General features: G+C 43.7%; 1 protein-coding gene and 1 long non-coding RNA gene across 6 annotated transcripts in view; one reads left to right on the top strand and one right to left on the bottom strand.

The window, feature by feature from the left end:
• PRDM10 (PR/SET domain 10) overlaps positions 1-18,109 on the bottom strand; it is a 77,811-nt gene extending 59,702 nt beyond the window's left edge. Inside the window, exon 1 of one of the 5 annotated variants that reach the window (XM_048512778.1) lies at positions 17,804-18,109. The gene's annotated coding sequence lies outside the window, so the exon portion shown is untranslated. The remainder of the gene's footprint in view (positions 1-17,803) is intronic. The other 4 variants (XM_048512776.1, XM_048512774.1, XM_048512777.1 and 1 more) reach the window with 4 other exon arrangements.
• On the top strand, positions 17,201-22,354 carry LOC125441840. The gene is made up of 2 exons (XR_007245917.1): positions 17,201-17,447; positions 19,879-22,354. It is a non-coding gene; the product is annotated as an uncharacterized LOC125441840 (long non-coding RNA).
• The last annotated feature ends 379 nt before the right edge of the window (positions 22,355-22,733 follow it).

The raw sequence follows: 22,733 nt of genomic DNA, 5'->3' as shown, positions 1-22,733 counted from the left end.
CAAAGAGATAGTTAACTCTTGAAAGTTTATATCCAAAAAATCTTGCTAATCTCTAAGGTGTTACTGGACTTGAATCTTCCTTCTCCTGCAGACCCATCCTGCTGAAACTGGTTTATTTTAGTCATTCAAGGTAGAGAGGAGAACACAGAAACAGAACGTATTGTACATATCATCTACAAAATCCCCCGAATTATCTTGGAACATAGTGGGATTTTCTCACACATTTCTAAAATGTTTAGACTTCAAGTCTCTGTCTCTCCTACCAGCCAGCAGAGACAGCAGGGGAAATATTTGTTCTTGCCTCTCTCTGGATCATTTCTGCCTCTGATCCCTTTTATTTTCACTCAGCAGGCAGACACTTGACAGCCACTGCTGCAAAACACGGGAACGTTGACAGCAGTATGTCAGTGGCAGCTTGTGTTGTGTCAGGAGAGAAACGCATGAGGCTTGCTGCAGCGAGAGGGATGCAGTTCCACCAGCCGATCCTTTGGATGTCTGTGCCATCCCTGAGGCTAGCATCTTACGGCAAGGGAGCAGCGTGGGTGTGATGAGAGCATAAAAAGATGCTATGCAAAAAAAAGATGCCATTGCAAAAAGGCAAGAGATAAAAATGCTTAGAATCATCTTTCCAGAGTAGACAAGATACACAATGCTGACAGAAGCAATGCGAATGATATACTAAGCCAGAAGTCCAGCATGTCCCCTTTGCATTGAGCAAATCTGCTATAGATTCCAAGCAACGCTTGCCCAGGAACATTCTCTGACAACATCTTTTTGTATGGCTAATCAGGCTTCAGTGAGCTCAGAGAAGGATTCCTGGTTTTACAGCAGCCCTGCGAAGGAGGTAAGGTTGAGAATTAACAACGTCCTCCAATCCCATCACGTGAGCTTCATAATTCAAGGGTTGGGGCATAGGATCCAAACCTGTGTCCCCCTCAGACTCTACTACACTCTAGTCAGCCATTGAACTCTACTGAGTAAAGGACCAGATATTCAAATACTACATTTTAGCCATGGATTCTCTTCCTTAAGAAAGTTATATTCCCCCTTTTCTCCCCTGTAAGGAGACTCAAAGGAGCTTACAAACTCCTTTCCCTTCCCACCCCCCACAACAGACACCTTGTGAGGTGGGTGGGGCTGAGAGAGCTCCAAAGAACTGTGACTAGCCCAAGGTCACCCAGCTGGCATGTACTGGAGTGCACAAGCTAATCTAGTTCACCAGATAAGCCTCCACAGCTCAAGTGGCAGAGCAGCAAATCAAACCCGGTTCTCCAGATTAGAGTGCATCTGCTCTTAACCGCTACCCCATGCTGGTGTAGTTAACAGTTACCGAAGAAACATATGTGGAATGTTTTGACACAGAGGTTCTGTAATATATGTATTATCATTAAATATTGTTAAATATTGTTGTTGTGACGCGAGGACACGGGAGCAGTCGCTCCCTCTCATACTTGCAAACGATGAATTCTTTTCTTAAGATAATATGGGGATTTATTTAGCTCAAAATATTCATAATGCTTTCACTTTAACCTTTCCCCACAAGCTCAGCAAAGACAATGGCAGAATTTTATCCAGGATAAGACTCTAGGATTCCTTGTCTTTCCAAATTATACCAAACTTTTCTTCTTGTTCAACTCTTCTCATCTTCTGTGCTGTCAAAGAATTCTTAACTACACTGATCACTGCAAGAGCCACAATTCTGCTTATGGAAGACCCTTACACAAAACAATGTTAGAATGTTGCTAAACTGGTTTAAGTTCTCAAGGAACTGAAAAAAAGGATGAAGAGCAACTGAAGAAAAACCACATGTAAGGTTCAATACTGCCTGTGAACTTTAAGATACAAACACAGAATTTAAATAATACAGAGAAAAAATGATTGAGAGGAAGTGTGCCATCAATTCTGAATCACCCTCTCCCTCAAAATACTGCAGAGGTGAAGGAAATGAAATGGGGTTGCCAGTTCCAGGCTGAGAAATTCCTGGAGATTTTGGGACGGAGCCAGCAAGGGCGAGGCTGGATGGGAAAGAGTGACCTCAGCAGGGTGTAATGTACACTCCACCCTCCAACGGAGGCAGTTTCTCCAGTGGAATTGATCTCTGTAGCCTGAATATCAGTTATAATTCTGGGAGATATCCAGGCCTCATTTGGAGGTCACCAACCCTAAAATAAAAGGATGTGACCAGGAGAAAAGATCTACAGCTTAACAAAAATCCTTACATCACATGATGATGAAATTTCAGCCCAGTTATTACCCAGCAACTGTGCAAAAGGGAAAGAATATTGGCCAAAAAAGCCAACCTCTGAATTCCATGGACTTAGAAGGTTATGACTCTCCTCTGGATGGCACTGTTAGTCACTTGAAGTTGTCAGAACAGTTTCCATCAAGATCTCCATATTCAAGGACAATTACCGTACATTTTCATCCTGTTCTGTCTGGGCCATTATCATTTGTGACAGGTTTCTGAATATCACTTCTCACTAGAGATACCCTGTCATGTGCAAAACACATGTATATTTCCACATGGGTTTATATCACAACAATCCTCCACAAATCAGGGCTTCCAGCTGCAAAATTATATGTGAGGGTGTATTTGTGGGACATAAACGATCTCTGTCACAAGGAATGATACCAACATGGGAAACTGGAGGGTTTGATAGTGCTGTCAGCAAGAAACGAGTGCTCTGCAAACATCCTGCCACAGCCAACAGAAGCATCCAACATCCATCTTCAACATACTCTAGTGGAAGGTATCAACACAGTAGCCTGTAAGTATATCAGACAGAAAACTAGTAGAATCCAAGGATACCACAAGACAAAGTCTTCCAAAAGAGGTCTTCTCAAAATTTGCAAAGGGTCAGCAGTTTCAGGTCTTGAATTTCATACAGGAAAAGAGATTTCACCTAAACATTAGAAAGAACTTCTTGATGGTAAGGGCAGTTTGACAGTGGAATACACTGCCTCAGGGTGTGGTGGAGTCTCCTTCTTCAGAGGTTTTTAAACAGAGGCTGGATGGCCACCTTTCAAGAGTGCTTTGATTGTATATTCCCACATGGAAGTGGGTTGGACTTGATGGTCCTTGTGGTCTCTTCCAACTCTATGATTCTATGACCCGAAGGTGAAAGTTACCAGAGATTTCTGGTAAAAAGGTTCCAGAGATCTCCTTCTCTGGGACAGAAAATCATGGGGATGCACATCAGCCTCTATGGCAAGTAGGTTTAAGCCCCTAGATTGGTCAGACTCAGTTCAAAAATTAGAAGCCTAGCTTGATGTCTTTGCTTGGTCAACCAGAGCAGTATCTTTTGCCCAGTGCACTTCAGGTTCAAGCCTCTGGCTCATGACATAATTTTAACAAATTGAGCTCAGGAACCCTACTTTATTTCTGGATTTGGCTCAACCACCTGCCATTGTCCAGTCCTAGTGTGATGAGTCTTTGTATGATTCTAGCCCCAATACAACAAGATGATCAACCTTGCTCGTTTGTAAACCCCAGAACCAGACAGCATGTTCAAAAGATACTGTAAACTCTACATTAAGTCACCATCTCTGGTCCAGTCAGGGCAAAAAATGGGAAGCTGCCATTCCTTCAGGGGACTGTAGAAACTGTGGAAACAATGGATGAAATCATTGTGGGAATTGGTCATGCTTTTGAAGCACTCCTTTAGATCACAATGAAGCCAGGTAGTTCTCTTCTTTTTGATGAAGGAAACAAAACCTGCACTTCAGACGTCTGCTGTCTGTTTCAGAGATGAATGAACCCTGACCATTGGCAGGAAAAAGACCATTTGCTCCAGAGCAGACACTGAAAAGATAAACGTATTAGGCAGCTCCTTTTTGAAAGAACCCAGTAGGCAATAAGCTGTCGTTACAGTGAGTCAGAGACCATCTTCTCCAACCTTCTATTTTGAGACATTTTGTTCGAAAATAAATCTGATCAGACATATATTGAATTTAAGAATGAAAAATGGGTCTCTCTCATTGTATCACTACACCAAGTAGCAATTACACGGAAAAACCATTTCTCTTCTAACAATAAGTTCACTGCTAAAAAAAATAAAATAAAATCCTTGTTGTAGGTGTGACATTAAACCTCTCTGCAGGAATTAGGAACCCTAATCCTCTGACGGTGGAGAAGGCTAGTTGATTTAGTTTCAGATAATTCTTGATAATTCTGCATTTAAAAAAATATCTGCAGTCTCAAGAGCAAAGTTTTCATATTAAGAAAATAACCATTTGGTCGTGCAAAACAGGTCCTGGGAAAAAATGATCTCTGCTCATCTTCTGTAACGTGAGGGCTAATTATCAATCTATATTTGATCAGCATTCTTCTCATGTGGAGTGCAAAGCCGCAAATATAATAAAGTGTAAGATGGAAGCACATTACTGTAAACCAGTAAGTGAAGATAGGCAGTACACATGAGCCAGGTTGCTTGAGCAATCGGCTCCAGCACTTGTCTGAAGAATGGCCCCCACAGTTTACAAACAAACATATCTTCTTCACGTCTTCCAGTGCTTATTACTGTAGATATTAATGCAAATGCAGCAAATGTGCTTGCTGTGAAAAGTGTGAAAACTCCTTTATATTCATTCAGGCACATTGTCTGTCAAGAGGTAAAGAGTGAGCTTTGAACACTATCCAGATGCAATATCTACAAATATCAGGGCATGCAGATAGATTTTCGGTGCTTGCTTTCTACTGGAATTCTATATTTCCATAGTTTGAAAAGGCAGACTGGCCCTAACATTTGTTAATTATTATTAAGAATGTTTCTATAGCACCTCTCCAGGAAACCTGCATGAGGCAGCTGAGCTTGCTCAAGGTGTCAGGGACACACACTTGATCCGTTAAATTGCAGCTTACTTTTAATATTTACCCATTGATATTATATTCTTTGTATGGAATAGTAAACATAACACATCCTCTCTTCACACACATGCTAAAAGGAGCAACTAGATCAGTGGTGGAGAACCTATGGCACGTGTGCCAGAGGTGGCACTCAGAGCCCTCTCTGTGGGCACACGCGCACAGTGTTCATCATGTGGGGGGGCGTAAAATCACCCACACGCACCCACACACACATAGGCTGGCCTGGGCCACTGGGCACAACCCGTTCAAAGTGTTGCATGGTTGCTTCACCAAGCTTACTCCCGAGTAATGTGCGCCTCGGAGCCAGATGTTTTTTCTAAACTAAAACTTCAGTATTCAGGTTAAATTCCCGTGTTGGCACTTTGCGATAAATAAATGGTTTTTGGGTTGCAATTTGGGCACTCGGTCTCAAAAAGGTTCGCCATCACTGAACTAGATGGTGAGATGAGCCCACTCAGCAGTAGAGATAATTTGCATGACAGGTTCAGAGATGCCCCCTACCCTTCCAAAACAAGCTTTCTTTCCTTTTTCTCTTCCAAAGGTCTGACCCAGCCAGCTGATCCTTCAATGTTCCATGCAAATTTGGAGCCCCCGCCAATAAGTTATAACTCAGGCTCCTCCCCTTCTGGCAAATAAAGAGGGTCCCATGCTGCCACCAGGTGTTTAAAGGGAGGGGGGTCCTGGGTTCAGAAAGATTGAAGGTCACTGACTTACACAGGAGATTGCCGCCACAGTGGAATGGCCCCTAGGACCATCCCATAACAACCGATACAGCAGAGATGTAATTTCCTATCATATTTGTTGCCATTGATTTAAAGCCTCATCAATGGGATCATGGCTTTTTAAAGAACACAGAACTCTGTCCAGATGCTATGCAAATATCAAAAGAACTTGCATGGAGCTGTGCCAATAGCCAGGAACTCCCCAAGGAGAGATTTGGGTGCAGCAGTTTGGGAGATAGATAGCACCAGAGTTCATGTAACAACTGTTCAGCGATGAATAGTTCAGAAGAGGAACAGCTACATACAGAATCTGAGGAAGGAACGCAACGGTAGGGCAAAGAACAAGCATAGGAACACAGGCGTAAGAGTTAGGGAACCAAGGAAAAATGGTGTTTCTGGCTTGTCACTATGGCTTGCCAACAGAAGCCCCTTGTTATATGGAACTTCCATCCACAGCAGTCTGGGAGATTCTGTAACAAGTAGAATGTTATAATGTTCAGTTGAACATTGTATGCCCTTATGGATCGTCATTTGCATAACTCCAGTGGCTCTTTCTTTATGTTTATATTTAGAATTGTGATTAAGCTAAATTTCATTCTCAGTTTTTGTTTTTTTGTTTAATGGTTTTATTACGTTATTGTGTTTTTAAGAAAATGTTTTAAAAATGTTAAAAGCAAGCAGACAAGCACGAATCAAATGATCATCTTTTCCAAACTGGCCAAATGTTTGAAGCCCTCCTGCAATCCTAAAAATGACCAGCCCTTGGCTAACCATTCTTTGAAGCAAGGTGTCATAAAACAACAGCTGCTCCTTGTGAGGAAATACCTCTGATTCAAATTTAAATAAATTGTTTAAATAGGGAAATCATGTCAGCAAAATTTAACTAATGTTAGCAACAGAATGCAAGGACATTTTGTATGAATGAATGAATGAATGAATGAATGAATGAATGAATGAATGAATGAATGAATGAATACAAATTTCATTTATAACCTGCCCTCCCCTGTAAACCAGAGCAGGGGTTTGTCCGTGCTTCATATGCCACATTCTAACCGAACTAACATGTAACACAACAGCCCTGACAACAATAGGAGGACTATATTTACATATTTAGGATGGAAATTCTTCCACAGAAAAATATGGCATTGGAAAATTCCCTACCCCACATCACTGGGGATAAGCACATCATGAAACAACACTGATGCAACGGTCGCAAAACTGGCCATTTTCAGAATACAGGAAATCACAAAAAAGAAAACTGACAAGAAAGGATTTAGAGTACCAAAGCTTTGTCTTATCAGCATGGCATACAAAGAGTAAAGGTCTATCCACATTAGCATAGGGGGGAAATGTTATTTGTGCTGTGAAGGCAGGCCTGTGAATGAACTGAGATCATCAAGCCTCCTCTCAGTCTTTTATGTCAAATAATCACCCTGATCACAATATCAGCACTTTGAAGGACGTGCCATTCCACTCCAAGGTACCCAAGAACAGCTTGTGTGTGTTCGGGCTCCCTGCAGGACCGGCCCCGACTGCTATTAACTTAATGCTGCTGCTTAGCCCTGGCTACTCTCCTTCACCACAAGCCCTAATAGGCAAAGACAGCAAGATTGCTAGGAGAGGGGAGTTTTGTGTAGAATTATGCTTTGGGTTTCTGCATGCAGCTTTTTCCAGTCGAAGTGGCTCCTTGTTGCTAAAAAGCGGCACTGCTACACATGCCCACAAAAAGCTGCATCCCACACTTAGCTTCATTATCACAGTATATACAGGAGAAGAAGTCAGCACATTTCCGGAGAGCCTTTGGCAAGAAAATGCTCTCACAGCACCCTTTACGCTGGAAAGTGCTCTAGGTTTATAACTTCATTGACTGCCGGGTCACGACGCTTGCCTCTTCTCCGCATTCTCATTTATCAAGCACACTTATTGTTTCAAGGAACGTGACCGCTTGTGGCTTTGGGGCGGATTGTAGCAATCAGGCAATATATGACCACACAATTTATATATTGTTCGCAGGACAGAAATAGAAATGGGCTGTGTGGTTGAAACAAGAGAGGCGCCTGCTACGCTAGGAAATGGCTGGAGGTAGTTGGACATTTTATAAAAATTTCATTCAGTTAATGAAGAAAAAGACAATTAGGGGATTTAAATTAATACGTGATCTGTCTTCTGAATTATGCAAACGGGCATACTTTTCATTCTGGTCTTAACAGTCATAACAGTTCCATTATTAGGGCCAGAAGTATATTGTAGAGGAGAGGCCTGTATTTATTGCAGAGCCACTCTGGGGTGCGTTGTATGCACAGGGGTGCGTTGAACCTTCCCCATAAGCCCAGGCCACCCAGTCAACTGTGCACTCCGCAGCTCTTTACTCTTTCACATCCGAGTGAATGGCAGCTATCCACTTATATGTAAAAAAATAAAGCCTGCACTCGGACATCATTGGAATGAAGAAGAAGAGTTTGGATTTATATCCCCCCTTTCTCTCCTGCAGGAGACTCAAAGGGGCTTACAATCTCCTTGCCCTTCCGCCCTCACAACAAACACCCTGTTAGATGGGTGGGGCTGAGAGAGCTCCGAGAAGCTGTGACTAGCCCAAGGTCACCCAGCTGGCATGTGTGGGAGTGCACAGGCTAATCTGAATTCCCCAGATAAGCCTCCACAGCTCAGGCGGCAGAGCTGGTAATCAAACCCGGTTCCTCCAGATTAGAAACATGAGCTCTTAACCTCCTACGCCACTGCTGCTCCAATGGACGTGGAACATGGGACAGGGCAGGTCTCTCTTCCCTGCCAGGTCCCCTCTCAATTGTGTTCTAAACTACAGTTTCACCCAGGCACATAGGTAAGCGGGGGTGGGGGGGTGGGGGAGGTGTTCACAGGTTGAGACAGGACCTGGCAGGGAAGAGAGACCCCTGTCCCTTGTTTCACTTCCATTCCAATGATGTCTGAGTGGTCTATACCAGGGGTAGGGAACCTTTAACACTCAAAGAGCCATTTGGACCTGTTTTCCACGGGAAAAGAAAACACTTGGAGCCGCAAATAATTTTTGACATTTAAAATAAAGATAACACTATATATATAGGGTTTTTTTTTACCTTTTACTCCGCTCATTCTGAGAAGCGCATGGATGCACCCGCCCTGCTGCCTGCAGGGCAGGCAAGGATGAAGCCGGCGGCTCGGCCTCGCCGGCTGCCGGGAAAGCGCCCACCCCGCTCCAACGGGGTGGGCGAGAGGGGAAGCACGCGGCCCAGTCGGCTGTGGGCAATTGGTGCGCCCATCCCTGCTGCCTGCAGGGCGGGCAAGGATGGGGCCGGCAGCTCGGCTCGTGGAGCCACAGTGCAAGAGCAGAAGAGCTGCATGCGGCTCTCGAGCCGCAGGTTCCCTACCCCTGGTCTATACCAATCAAAACTTTTGAACACTTTTCAGGGGCAGCTGCACACAGAGGGCATTGCAGTAATCTAAACTAGATGTAACTAGGGTATGCGCCATGCTGCCTTCCCTCCCAATTACCTGTTATCACAAGAAAAATGAACCAGACAGACAGTCACCTCTGGCACAATTCTCTTAAAAACAAAAAAGAAAGAGGGGAGGCCGTTATGGAAATCTGGCAACACTCAGGTTGATGCCAAGCAGTTATATGACTCTGTATTATATGATTTTTTTAAAAAACTCTTTTAATTCACAGCAACGCAGTGCACAGGTTGTACATAGTTCGGCTGTCCCTCTTCATAGAAACGCTGTTTACTACACCTCCTTCCTGCCAATCCAAGTTCTCATTAACTTTCACAGAATTTCATGATTGTGAGAAACCTGATATTTTCACCTCTAGAACTGGCAACAATAACAATCACTCTTCAAGAATCAGACTCATTCAACAGCTCCGTCACACTTGCACCTGCGACCTAAGTTGTTTTAACAGGATTCGCCCCCTCACAAACAACAAAGATTTAGAACAGAAAACCACGCGTTTCATTTACTCTCCAACTATCTTTCTCTTCATTGCTTGTGCAGCGCACAAAACTGGCAAGCAGATCTATTGTTGTTCTCCCCAGATAAAAATAAATAAATCCCCTGTTCTTGAAAGAGCTTTACTCTGCAGCTGCCTTTGCAAACTCATTACAGTTTGCTTTGCACGGCTGGCAGCAACCGCAGGTGGCCAGAAATGCATTAGAAAGGTGCTCGACTGCTGTAGTCCAAGTTAATATGAAGGAAATCATATAGGGTTTTTATTTTGCATGCATCCATCCAACAGTCAGCAGGTTAACACTATTTAATACAAAACATACACTGCTATTATAGACAGGTCACCACCCTACCTGCTTTATGCAAATGACAGATATTTTTGTCCCGCTCATTGCTCAATGCCGTTACATGTGATACTGGCAAATCGGTGCTCAAGCCAAGATGAAATAATCACAACTTCAACGTAACATCCAAAAGGGCATTATGACAGCAGTGTAGGTTCTGATGTACAGCTATCTGCGATCCAGTTTCATTGATAACCATTGACAACCAAAAGATTAAGACCCTCTGCCAAGCCCACTCCCACCCCCACCTACACAGGTCTTTTTGTATTCTGTATGTACATGTAGTAATGTCCTGACAGTCTTAGTTTTTTCTTCCTCTTGTGGTAATGGTTTTAGTTGCATGACCACAAGTCAGAACAGGTCTACCAGGTTCAGCCTTGTCTTCTTTGATTAGCAGCAGCTCACCACAACCTCAGCCAAATCTCCTTGAGCCTTCAACTGAAAATTCTGGGACTGAACCTAGAACCTTTTCATGTAAAGCATCAAGCTCTACCGATGACCCATGGCTCCTCCCCCTAGATTTTATATATATAGCTACAGAGAAGGCTGGAAGAAGTGAGTAACTGCTCAGCCAAAGAAGGGCTAAACTGAATCTGCAGTGGTCAGGAATTCACAGTGCAATCCTAAACAGGGTCAATAGAAGGGCATAACTGTTTAGGATTGCACTGCAGGTCAGCTTCAGTCCCTTGCCCCAGTCACTGTCCTTTACCGGCAGCGACTCATTCCTTGCTTCTTCAGAGGGGCATCAACTCACTAACATGTCCAATAATATGGATATGTCAGTGAGTAGAGTGGCTATACAGTGAGTAGAGTGGCTATAACCACTGCTTACTGCTTGCATAAAATGCTCTTTTGAAACTATAAATCTGCACACTCCCTTTAACAAGAACAGGACAAGGTCAAAAATGCATAAGCATCAGCCACATTTTAAGGAGCTGCCTTCTAGACAGTCAAGACCAATTTTTTCTCTACTATCAAATGACGGTTGAAGGCAGAATGCTTTCCAGCCCTGCGGTTCTGGGATTCTTTAAGGGAGATGCCTGATTACACCTGAACAAAACATGCACTGTATGCTAGAGCTATGCCTTCTCATTTGGCAAGAAAATCCATCCACCTCAGGCCCTGCAGCTCTCCTATAGCCTTTCCATAGCCTCATGGATCTCCTATTGTTTAAAATTCTTTGGAAATTTGGAATCTTGAAAGCAGAAAAAAAAATCGACATTCACTTTTCACATGCATAATACATTCTGTTTGCAGTGGGCTCTTCTGGCCTGTAATTCTGAGGTAAAGTTGGACTTCTTTGGCAAAAAGTACACATTGTCTTGCTTCTTCCAGATATAGTTGTACAAATTCATTTCACTCCATGCAAAAGGTGGGTGGCATGAGTAACAGCTTTCAACCCTGCCATCTGTGACAAATGGCTACTAATTTTTAGCCAATGAAAGAAGCTTGTCAACATGTACAATACTAATGGTGGTGGTGTCTTCAGAACAGAGAAGGGAATGTCTGCACAGCATCGTTTCAGCTATGGCAAATTGTGGGTCGGTTTCCCTTTTCAAGTTCATTCTATTAAAAACAATCAACTATCTCCAAAAGACAGCAGGCTCGATAACCGCTTTATTTCCATAAAAGTCATGAAAATATGCAAAAGTACAATGACAGAGGCATGATAAATGTTTTCAGCATATACAGATTAATCCTCAGCGGCAGCTAGGAATTAAAGTGAGGGTACCAAGATCAATGTAATTTTCTTTTCTGGTTAAAGAAAATTGAAACAAAGAACATAATAGGATACTTAACATGGAGAAATGGCAAGAATTATCTCTCGTGTTCTCAATTCCCTTGTAAAGTTTTTCAACGTGGGGGCAAAGGCAGCACATTACCTTAAGTAACAACACATGTCAGGGCAGACTAGGATATGGGAGATACAATCCCTAGGGCAGGACGGTAGGGAGGGACACAATTCTGAGATGAAAACTATACCCACAAAAAGATAATTATGGCTGTAGCCCCATGTAAACGTGTACGATACAACCAACATTCAGGGGAAAAAATGACTAAATTGACACATAGTCCTAACTTGGATTACTGAATTGTAAATCTTTGTTAGACATGACATTCAATGGACAAGGTCACTCTACTCCAGCAACAATATGGTACAAACCAGAGTCAGGAAACGGTGATCAAGTTCAGTGTAATACAGAATAAATATTAGGACCAGATCTCCTTTGATGTAATTGAATCTTTCACTGTGAATATATTTTCAGTGTAACTGGGCCTAATTTCATCAGCCACAGAAACTCTGCTTGCCTTCATCACATTTGCTCCATCCCTCACATGTAACTGTGCCAAACAACCGTACGGTAGGACCACAGCACAGACCACCTAGCTGCAACTTCTGGAGACCACGTGCCCCCTTCCTTGGTTTTATATAGGCTTTCATACATGGAGACCACTCCAGCCTATACAAGAGGTTTCTAGTACATCAGCAGCTGTGAAAGGCATCAATACTAACAAGCTGATAACTAATTATTGGGATTTGGGAATGAAAGGGTTCGTTTTATCAATTCCATCTTGTCACTGACTTGAATGCCCCAGTTTCTGCAGTGCCAGAGTTGCAGGCTGGTTGCCGTTGGGTAGCACAGTTGCCATGGCAACCTTACATCGCAGATGCTGTGATCATGTGGTCAAAGGAATCAACCTGTTCAGTATCAACAGGGTAATTAAAAGAAAAATGATAAGTGTTAACAAAACTCTCTCACACATACATAGGACAATGAGTCTCTTTATATCAGTTACCATATCAACACTTTGGTGCATGAACCATTTAGTTTCAGTATTTCAGTTTAAGCCACTTTAGTGCTTCTCCCATTCAAAATCAAGGCTTAGTTAATTTGCTGCATAATAGAAGACACAAGGAACTTCATGTTACTCCCATGTAGAATTACCTCATGCCATAACACGCAAGCCTATGAGATTAAATCAGTTCTCTTTCTTTCACCAGTTTAACTGTTGAATGGAAATAGGTATTTTTATTCTAACACATGACAGCAGCGTGTTTTTCCTTTTCACTCTGGGTACCTTTATCAGGAAGTCTTAATGTCACTTGTATGTTCACTTCCTTACATGTTTCCTAACAGAGAAAATGTGTACCTCTACGTGCTTACATGACAGCAAATGTAGCATTCCCCTCAGAGTACAGATTCCAGAGAAGCCAGAACATGTATTAGCTTTGCAAAATATGGTGGGGAAAAACATGTTATTACCGTTCACAAACTATCACGTCCTACCACAGCCTTTGATCTGTTTGTTGTATAGTGCAAATGCCTGCATGTATCTTTAATCATGCAGTCACAGTCATTCTTGTCGAAGGCTTTCACAGCCGGAATCACTGGGGTGCTGTGTGGTTTCCGGGCTGTATGGCCGTGTTCTAGCAGCATTCTCTCCTGACATTTGATCAGATCCTCTGAAGATGCCAGTCACAGATGCAGGCGAAACGTCAGGAGAGAATGCCGCTAGAACACGGCCACACAGCCTGGAAACCACACAGCCCCAGTCATTCTTGTTCATAAGTTATATAAACTTGGCTGTGCAATATAGCCCATAAGGTCTCATCACACTTCAGTTATATATATTCCCAGTGCGTCTACAGAATGAATGGTGTCATTATGTAAGAGACAAGGTTCATGACTTCATGGGTTTAACATTCATGGGTTTAATGCTCTCCTTTTCAAATTCTTCTCATGCGCATACTTGGAGGGGAGGTAGACTTACAAAGCCTATGGCAATTATGTACATCAGTGCCCTCAAGATGCAACCGACTTATGGTGACCACAGCAAAGGCCTTTCAAGGTAAGTGAGAAGCAGAAGTGGTTTGCCATTGCCTTACTCTGCAGAGCCTTTCTTGGTGGTCACCCATCTAAGTACTGATTCTGCTTAGGTTCCAATATCTGATGAGATGGAGCTGCCTTTTCTCCCTGTATGGCAATTAGGTGCTAAAAACAAGGAATAATCTTCTTAAATAACTTGGAGCTGGCATGACATCTTGCCATATCAACCAGCCTTGCAGGGCCCATACAATGATCAGACTACCCTGGGTACAGGAATGAGAAGAGAATCTCAACTATCTGCGCTGACCTATACTATCTGTTAAGGAAAAAATTACCCCCTGTCCAAAGCTGGGTCTTAGTTCTACCACGTCAACTGCCAAAATGTGTTCTGAGTGCTAAAACAAAGGACTGAATTTTGTGATCAATAAACCCTCAACTGACGAAGTTAGTCAGTCCATTTTTTAAAATGCCAATTTCTTGCATATGTACTTATAAAAACACAGCAAGCTGGCATCTTCCTTTTTCACTTTCAGAACATCTCTTCCAGGATGGATTCCAGAGACATAACTGCTTTGAATCGATATAAACAAGAATCTTTTGGTACCTTGAAAACTAACAAAATTTTATTCCAGCATAAGCATTAATGAACTAGCACTAATTCCTTCAGATATAATAAGTGCACCCTCACTATGGTGCTATGTTTTGAACAGTGTGGCCAAAGAACCGTGAAATGCAGGGAATACAGGGTAAACAGAATTATGCAATATTCCAATCTAATTAAGAAAAATAAACTATTCACAAGACAACACTTCAACAGGTTACTCCCCTGATAGGTTCTTTGAGTTGTTCTGGTGACTATCATCGCCTTAAACTTTTCTCTAGTAATTCTAGCTAGCAGATTCCCACTATACATCTACTGCTTTGAAACACTATGACACTTACATAAATATAAGATGATCACCATCCTGGAATGTAATCTAATTCTCTTTTATTTCGTTATTTTTAACTCATTGGGATTTGCATTAATCATTCGATTATGCCGCCGACTTCATTAATTTTACACTGCTTAATTTTTAAAAATTCTATTGCATTTTACACACACACCCCTGATAGAAGGAGGACTTGGGAGTTTCCACTTCCTATGACCCACAAAATGCCACAGCTTTGTCCCTCCCCAATATTTTTCAGTGCAGTGTTTCCGTACTAAGAGGATCTACTTGTTGCAGCTGAAAAAAGTGGACCACAATGGATTGCCAATATCCAGATGAGGTCTGGGGATCTCCTGGAATTACAATGGACCTCCAGACTATAGAGAACAGTTCCCCTGAAGAAAATGACATCTGTGGAAGGTGAACTCTATGGCATTTACCTGAATGAAGTTAAGAACATAAGAACAAGCCAGCTGAATCAGACCAGAGTCCATCTAGTCCCGCTCTCTGCTACTCGCAATGGCCCACCAGGTGCCTTTGGGATCTCACATGCAGGATGTGAAAGCAGTGGCCTTCTCCCCTTTCCCAAATGTGGATCTCTCAAACCTCCACCCCAAAACTTTTAGGTATTTTCCAACCCAGAATGGACAACTAGTTTGCCACATCTTCATCCTACAGTAACAGTTTATTAATTTTTAAGGTGCCCCAAGACTCCGTTTAGATTTAATATAATAATTACAGAGGTGTAACCACATTCAGTCTATGCAGTGAAAGAGGGGGAAGTCTTCGAACATGGTAAAAGATGACCAGATTTATGGCTTTAGTTAACCCATAAAGATGTCTACTGCAGCAAACAGATGTATTTTAAGTAGGGTGATCAGATGTCAAAGGTCAAGATGACTGTTCTCTGAACAATGTCTGAGTTCTGTTTCTGCCCAATAAAATTGACTAGCCAATAAAGTGGCTATGGAGACTCCATTCCTGAACACCCACCCATGGAATACCTGGCTGGACCTGAATTTGGAAGAAAGACTGGCTGCTAAAGGCTGTTTGGAATATATTCAAGACAGGTCACCAGAAAGGGGAAGGGGATTTTGAAAAGCATGCCAGTAGCACTGGGTAGTGTTCCAATTATACCCCACCTTTCTCTCCTGTAAGGAGACTCAAGGTGGGTTACAAACTCCTTTCCCTTCCTCTCCCCACAACAGACACCTTGTGATATAAGTGGGGTTGAGAGAGTTCCAAAGAACTTTGATTATTAGCGCAAGGTCACCCAGCAGGAATGTAGGAGTTGGGGAAACTAGTTCACCAAATAAGTCTCCGCCACTCAGGTGGAGGAGTGGGAAATCAAGCCTAGTTCTCCAAATTAGAATCCACCTGCTTTTAACTACTACACCACGCTGGTGTATCTTCATTTAAATTATGGTAATTATATGCAAAAGTAAATTAGCATGGATTTTTGGGGGGGAGGCTATTGTCTTTTTTGGTCACCTAAATTTAGGGTTTGAGAGCGCCACATCATAGAGTGGTAAGCTACAGTACTGCAATCAAAGCTCTGCTCGTGACTGAGTTTGATCCCGTTGGAAGTCAAATTCAGGTTGAAAGCCTTCCATCCCTCCGAGGCCAGTAAAATGAGTCCCCAGTTAGCTGGGGGTAAAGTGTAGACCACTAGAGAAAGCAATGGCAAACTGCCCAGTTAACCCTGTCTGCTGGTTTCAGGTAGCTGGCTCAAGGTTAACTCAGCCTTCCATTCTTCCACAGTCAGTGAAGTGAGTACCCAGCACTTGTTGATGACTGAGGAAGGCAATGACAAACCACTCTGTAAACAAAGTTTGATTAGTAAATGGTGTGATGTCACATAGCCCCATGGGTAATGACTCAGTCCTTGCCTTTGCCTTTTAAGTTGGGGCTGCCAACCTCCAGGTGGGGTCTGGAGATCTGGAATTACAGCTAACCTTCAGACTATGTAAAACTCTTATTTAAAACATATATTCCACTTCTGGAGAAAACGGCTGCTTTGAAAAGCAGACCACATGGCATTATACCCTGTCGAGTTGCCTCCCCTCTCTCTAAACCCCATTCTCTCAGGATTCTACCTTAAAATCTCCAGATGTTTCCTGGAATGGCAACCCTTTTCTAAGTGGTTAAATGTCACATAGCTTTTTAAATTTCTTCCAAGAGAGCACCTGAGATAACCTAAGCTCCACTCTAAAAACAAGAAGTCAGGGAGAGGAGGACACTGTTAAGGAATTTCACTTCCGACATTCACATATGCTTGTTTTTATGCTACTGTTTAATCGATTAAGGTTTTGTGCATGCGTGTTTCCAGTCAAGCGACAGGCCTTTGATATGGACGCTGAGAGGGTCATTCGCGCCCCTCCTCACGGCCAACGGCCATCCAAGCTTGGACTGAGAGGCCTATTTGAAAATTGGTCTAAGGCGCCCTTCCCCCCACGTCGCGCAGACCAATGCGAGGAAGGGGGGCGCACGACCCGGCTTTTCAGCCAATCACAAGGGAGAGGCGCCGCCGCGGCGGGGAAACCACAGAGCCTCGGACTCCCCCCAGCGCGAGGGTGTTTGAACAGCGCCGCCAACTCGCGCCCAACGGTCACTTCCCCGACCCGTCCCAACCAAGTCTGGGACGGAGAGGGGGGGAAGCACGGGGCGAGAGTCGAGCCATTCAGTTTTTGTTGTTCGAAGGGAAAGAAGTGAAGAAGCCGACGAGATGAAGGATAATCCAAAAACGGCGGGTGGAGGGGAACCGCCCTCGGGTGGGTGAAGGCCCACAGCTGCTGGTGAGGGGGCATTAAAATGGCTTCGATACCCCCCCTTCGCCAGCGAGGTGCCGGGGCCCGGACTATACCAAGAGGGAGGGGGAGACCCTGACTGGGGCAGCCCTTTCTCCCCCCCGTCCGGGGCGGATGGGGTATCCCGATCAGGAGGGGGAGCGGACTGTACCTCTCCGGCACGGAGGGGGAATGGCAGCGCCCTGCGCCGCTTCCCCCACCCGCTGGAGCCAACGGTTTGTCCCGGTCCCGGCGCCATCTTGGGTGCGACTAAAACAACAACCTCCCCCCCACCCCAAAACCTACGACTAGGCCTGAGGAAAGACTGAGCCGAACTCCCTCCCCGGACCGTCCCATCGCTTTACCTGAGGGGGTCTCGTGAAGCTGTCGTGTCCGGCCGAGCTCCCAGGGCCCCACCGTAGATCAAACCCGCCCACCTGTCCTCACCTCACAATGGTAGCTGCAGAGCGGGAGGGGGGGGGGGAGTCCTTTGGTTTATTACCATAATCTGCCTAGCAACAGCCGCCAGGGCCGTGAGCTGATTGGTCTTTAGTCACGCTTGTTCGTAGGGTGACGACAAAAACTTCCCCGGGAAGCCTACAGTAGCTACAGCGTAAAGCTGAAATTCAAGGGGTGGGGGGGGGGCTGATGCATAGGAAAGGACACCCCCGTATGAAGGCCTTGATCGTTGTAGGACTTGTATCCACCAATCCTGGCTGAGCTCTCATCCCATCGCTACATTGAAGAGAAGTAACCAGCCAATCATGGGGCTCCTTTCTATTCTGTTTGCATCTCTTCGCTGTGTCAGGGTTGTAAGAGAGGAACAAATCAACGCCCCCTAGGGAGGGAAAGAAGATTGTAGCGCCTTCTGCTGTTGGGGTGGAGGTAATGATCCACAGATGGTGAAAAGAAGTTGGAAGAGGAGAGATAGAAAGAGATCACTGCTGTGAGAGGACGAGAGAATCAAGATTCCTGCAGAGGCTGTGGCTTTTTAGTCCCCCAAGCCTCAAGGTCGTGCCAGTGTGCAATGCCCCTGTGCATTACGCATTAGCCATGCTTCTGTCACCAGCGTGGCTGGCTGTGTGCAAATTTAGCCATCTGTGGCTGCCTGTGCTCTCCCTCTCATACTCCTGCTCTCCCCACCTGCTGAGCTTCGCTGCCACCACTGCTTCCTGCCTCATTGGTGAGGCAGCCTGAGGTTCTGTCTCCCCCGCAGACTCCTGTTGCCCCCTCCAGATGGAAAGCAAGTGTACCCTTGAGAACGTCCAGTCAGCAATTTGCTTCTTTTCCTCAAGAACATATACATGCTATTGCATCAAAGTACCATGTTTAAATATGCACAGAATAATGGTTTTGACAAAGGCTGTGCTTAAAAGTAAATTATAACACTCATAGTCATTTGGGACTATTTTCTATTTCAGAAGTACACTACTTTCTCTTCTGCCGCACCACTACTGACCACACTTTAATCTTTCCGTGGAAAGCTTGCACAGTATCAATATAAGGCATATATCCCCTCCCCCCCAAAAAACCCCAACCATCTTCATTCTTGGCTTCAACAGGAAGCAATGCCTGCTGCACAGCAGACAGGGGGGCACTTCCTCACATGTAAACAAGAAGACTTGAGGAGACCCCACTGTGAAGGCAATGTGAGGCAAGGAGTGGTCCAGGAAGTGCTTCATTGGCTCTCTAAAACTTCTAGTTTGGACCTTTACATTTTGCTCTGAATTCTGTCCTTTTCTCTCTGTTCCTAGCAAAATTTCAATGGTGCCATTTCTTGTGTTGTGGTAAAAATTTCAATCTTCACTAAGGTGATATACAGCCCCACCAAGAGCTGGGCGCTCAAAGAGGCTTCTTGGCAGTGTAGGGAAGCTCAAAAAGTCAAAAGGCCTCCCTGCCACTGAGAAACCTCTATGGGCCTCAGTGGACTTACACCACCCAAAAGTGTGTAAAGACCACACTACTGGCATAACTCTGGCAACGGCTGGGAGGGAGCCGACTAAAGCCAGCTCTCCCCTGGCCACATCCCTGGCTCACTTCCACAATGCCAGTGGCAGGTGTCAACGGATGCTGGCGTGGCATCCCATGCCATGTTCGAGCACCGGAGGGGGGGCGGGTGCAGCAGCTGCACACCAGTGGAATCATCCCTCTGCCAGGGTAAGTGTCCTGGGGAGGGTAAATCCATTAGCACAGCAGTGTGCCATTCCTACGAGCCCATTTGCCTGCCCCCTGGATGGGGCTCATAGTGTGTTCACATGAAGATATGCTAGATTTCTCAATTTTTACACAACTGAGAATAACTGGAGCCAGAGGCAAAACAGACTGTCATTGTTCTTACTTCTGTCTTATAGTTGAAAGCTGTTTTATTTAATCTGCATTAACTACCCGTGTTTTACATTGATTCTGTGCTCTTACTGCATTCCCTTTTGTCCCATTTCAGACTGCTGATGCAAGATGACATGTTTGGATGTTCCCACATATAAGCAGAGGCCTAGATACTGGGAAGGAGTGATGGGCTGCTAGGGCTTTGACCAGCACTCCAAAAACAATTCATGCCATGAGAATAATGAAAAAGCTGGCAATGGCTGTTTGCGTATACAGATGTATATAGCATGCAAGCATACCAAGCAGGCGACAGAGGTAGACCTGGAATGCAGGTATCTCTTGGCTGTGTTTCCTGCCTACCTTGATTCATTTTCAAAGGCAATGTTATAAGACCCTGATCTGTAAATCAAGTGAAACAGGCACATGCATTAAAAAGCACCTTCGATTTTCAGGTGGATCGCTTCCACTTTCTGTGTCACATTAACGACTCATGAATGATGATAGAAGCTAAAAGGCATTCTTAGAATCGTTTGTGGAAATGCTCTTTGTTCTCTCTCTCACACAGAGAATTAAATATACCCCTCGCGGCCTGCTTCTTTCATTTTCTGTATGTTACAAGTTTGGAGTCCCTTGTTCTGTTTTACATGATTCTTCAGAAGGCAGTACACCCACAGTTTCTGTCCCCATTAATATAGGATATGCTCTCCATTAGATTCACCTATGGGGGTGGACTCATTTGTGCTTTACAGCTGGGCTGCTTTTCAGCTTCTGATAGATTCCTAAACATGCGTGATTAGTGGCAAGCTTTGGGACTGCCAGAGATTAAATATGCCATAAAATGGAAGGCATTATTATTTTATCAAACATCCTGAAGCACTGGTGAACATTACTTTTCCGACATGTGAGTAGGGAGATGGATGAGAAGATATTAACTAATCTTTGCATCCCTCGTCTTAATGGATTTGTTGGAGGGAGTCTGTCTGATATTAATATTGTGTCTTCAGATATCTTAGCTGATGGAGCATGTAGGTCTGTGTTTGCATGTTTGCTTTTTTCCCCAGCAATAAAGGAAGCAGTCTTTTTCAATTGACCTTGGTCTCTTAAAAAGAACTCAGTGCATTTTTACCCTGTGCGCTTCTAAAAAATGGTGAAGTTAAAAATTCATACCAGCATTTTATATCTCCTTTCCTCTTTATGGCTGAGCCTGAGATGTCAAAAAAGGGTATGGGAAAAACCGAATGTATAAATAAATAACATTTATTCTGGATAATATGTGAGATGTCTTAAAAATACCGAATTTATCTGTTTATGCTGTGGAAGAATATTGAATATTGTACACTGCTGATCACTCCCCAGAGATTTGATTTCATCCTGCAGATTTCAAATGAACATATGTAGAGACATGAATTCTGTGTTTGTGGACGAAAACAAAACAAGCTACCCACTATTCAATTCATCTTTTGAATTATCATGATAAAACCTACAAAAAAACCTATAAAAGGCTGTCAGTGCACTCCAAAATCCCTGGCATTGAATGAGAATGTAACTGAATTGCTATTAGTTGAAGATTTTTGTTATTCGGTATATTGTTTATACTTGCTGTAAGCCATGTTGGCAAGCCAATGCCTTTACAAGCAGCCGTACAAAACAAAATTGCCCGTTCTTGATCCAATTTCTGACTCACCTTGAAAGGTAACATAGAGTCAACCTGGCAAGACCCATAAATAGCTGAGACAGATATTTCTGTAATATATGAAGAAGGTAAAATGTGGCATGTATGTAGCCCAAGATTATAAGAAAAGGACTGAAAGTGGGACATTTTTATGACATCCAGTCAGAACATCATGTTTATTTGTAATAAAAGTCAGCACTCCCACACAGAACAAACTGAGCCATGTGTAGAGCTGGATGTTTGAATTTGGTTGTCTCTGGCTTATTTGAAGTAGGGCTTGCAAGCCTCCAGGTAGGACCTGGAGATCTTCCAGAATTATGACTGGCTGCCAAACTGCTCGCATTTGTTCCTGTGGAGAAAATGCCTGCTTTGTAGGGTGAACTCTGTGGCAGTAAAATTCACTGAAGTCTTTTCCCTCCCCAAACCTACTCTTCCCAGACTCCACCCCTCAAATCTCCAGGAATTTCTCAACCTGAAGATGGCAACCCAAGGGAGAGGGCGTCTCTAGAACTGGCCAAGAATTTACATCTGCTTGTAAAATGCCAGTTGAGCCTCTATATATTTCTTAACTTCCTCTTAGCTGAATAAGACTATATTGAGTACTGTTTTAATGTTTACAGTCCTTATACATTTAGATGACATTAAGCACCTTAGGTAGGATTTCATGTACACACAATGGTTATTAAACCCTTCTCTTTCACTGCTAGGGATACAGTGTAGCATGTCATAGCAAGATCTAAGCTTTAAGTGCTCTGACTTTTCCTGAACAAAATGGCACGGTGTTTCTGATCCTACAGATCCTGAAATGAATAATTGTGAAATGGGGGTGGAGTAATTTTATGGGGACTATCCATGTGCATAATGGGTATTTGTATATGGGAAACTCTACAGTTTGAGTATTAAAATTGTATAATCCATCCTCAATTTGTCATTTGTTCTTCTTAGTTTGTGTTTTATCACCGAAATCCAAAACGGGACACATTTAACTCCTGCTACGGCAGCCTTTTGACTATATTCCTATGACTGCATTCTGTATTGAGTTAAGCATAATACATTATGCCTGAAGTGAACTCGTGGTCTCGAAAGGCCATAGTACCAGACATGAAAATTAATCAGTCGACATCAATGGCGTTTTGAGTAAACATGCATAGGACGTGCATAGGAATTTGTTCATTCTCTTCCCCCCAATAATCTGGCCACATTTCATCATGGTTAAGTGCGAGTAAGCCCGTTAATTTCATTACTGTATTTTGGCTCTTAAAACAGTAAATATAGTTCAGTGCTATCATCAATCAAAT

Source organism: Sphaerodactylus townsendi, linkage group LG12 (genome assembly GCF_021028975.2).
Source record: "Sphaerodactylus townsendi isolate TG3544 linkage group LG12, MPM_Stown_v2.3, whole genome shotgun sequence".
Taxonomy (NCBI): domain Eukaryota; kingdom Metazoa; phylum Chordata; class Lepidosauria; order Squamata; family Sphaerodactylidae; genus Sphaerodactylus; species Sphaerodactylus townsendi.
This window is presented reverse-complemented; position numbering and strand designations above follow the sequence as displayed.